We start from the raw sequence: 2,144 nt of genomic DNA, 5'->3' as shown, positions 1-2,144 counted from the left end.
GCCACTGTACTAGCCGATGGATGCTTAAACTAATATGAATACAGTTAAACATCTTTATAATAATCTTTTTTTTTTTTTTGCATGTTATAACAGTTGGTTATTATAATAGCATTTTTTTAGATCTTCAAGTCCATTAATTTGAAATTTCAAAAGATATTCAAGTTCACAAGAGCTTATGTGTCCCCACTTCCTCGGAACTTACAAAATTTATTAATATCGTGTCCTCAATAAAATATAACTAATAGATTACTTTCGTGTTATTATAAAATAATAATTAATACTGTAAATCTATATATGAATAAGGTTATTAGAGACGTAATTTTTCAAATAGCATAACGTAATAACAATGGTCGTTGCGCTATTATAAGTAACATGCTACTATAGAGGTAAGATATGATATGACTAAAGGTGCTTATCGGGCAGATCAGACGGATAATTACACTTAACAGTTTGGCTTATCGATTATCGGATTATAAATGTAGTAATCCGCTAGTTATCCAATAAGACAATGAGCAGATGGGTATCGGATTAACGATTATCGGGTAGTTATCAGACGGTTTATCGGCTAAATCAAATATAAATTTTTTGAACAATCCTAATCTTGTGAATACCAAATAAATAAACCTGATTAAGTGACTCAACTATAAGTTCCATCCCTTTTAGTTTAGCAGGCTTGTTAACAACTGTTGATACATGATAAAATCTGCTCACACTTTGTAATTTGTATTGCACTTATTATAAGTATTTTTTTGCATAGCTATCCTGTTTCATATCAAAAAAAGGGAAAGCCTAAAATGCTACGACCAAAAATCTAAATCGTCGTGATGGCACCTAATGCAACCTACTAGGTAAGCCAATTAACAATAAAATACGATATAATAAAACCGATGTCAGTCAAAGATGAGAAATCTAAATTTTTATAAAACTCCCCAAGGACTGGTAGTACAAATGATGAGCTTCTATGATATAGAGTTTACAAAGCTGGTCTGAAATAAAATACACCATATGTTTGAAATATACATGAACCAACCTGAAATACTAAAGCTACCAAGATCAATAGGCATCTATGACTGGAACGCAGGTACATCTTTAGATCCAGCTCCCGCGGTACGCAGCTACATCAACATCCAACATCTGCACGCAAGGTGCAGAAGTGCAGTATGAGTACAACTGACCCCATGTACTTAATAAGTAACAAACCTAACCTTAGGTTGAAAGTAGTAACGAGCCGGGAGAAGAGTCAATGTCCAACTCCAATAACCAGCAACATCTCATACCAATATAATAAAGTTGGTATAAGAAATAACTCAGCTCATTCACAGTTACGAAAATAGGCAATGCTTTTCAAGTATACAGTAGATCCCAAATCTTTCATCGAAAACCCCAAATATATGAGTAAGCCCGAAAACTATGAATTTTCCCTAAAATCCATTCAACAATAAATAAGATGTTTCATTTTCAGATAGCATAATTAAAATATATCTCTATGTGTACATGTCAATATACATGTGAAATCATGAATGTCACCAAAATCATGTAGCAAAAGGAAATGCATCTCAATGCATGTAGTTCAAGTACGCATGTCAAATGCAATGTATATCAATTATGAACGCATGTACTCACACTCTTAGAATACTTAATCTCAATAATCTCACACTTTCCAGTAATCATGCTCAATCATTCCACACGCTCAGTCACTTAGTACTACTGTACAGGGCAGATCCAGCCCAAACATAATAACTGCTAGCAACTGCAATCACGGGGGTGTGCAGACTCTAGAGGGGCTTCTTTAGCCCAAGCACTATACTCATCACGGTCAACTCGCGTGCTGCACGAAAAACTCATGTGTTGCATGGACATCTCACATACTATAGTATCAATATTTGGATCCGCACGGATAACTCACGTACTATACGGAAAACTAACATGCTATAGTATGAATAACCTCACAATTAGGCTCTCGGTCTCACACTCATCGATCTCTCCAATATCTCGGGCTCATAACACTCATACTAAGCAGCCCAAGTCAATGATATGAGATGTGGCAATATACAATAATAGAAACTGAGATATGATATGTAACGATGAATATGTCTGAGTACATAACTGCAATTAAATAAATAACTCAATAGCAAGGAACGACC

Source organism: Nicotiana tabacum, chromosome 9, assembly GCF_000715075.1.
Source record: "Nicotiana tabacum cultivar K326 chromosome 9, ASM71507v2, whole genome shotgun sequence".
Taxonomy (NCBI): Eukaryota; Viridiplantae; Streptophyta; class Magnoliopsida; order Solanales; family Solanaceae; genus Nicotiana; species Nicotiana tabacum.
The sequence above is the reverse complement of the archived record's forward strand: the minus strand, read 5'-3'. Positions refer to the sequence as shown.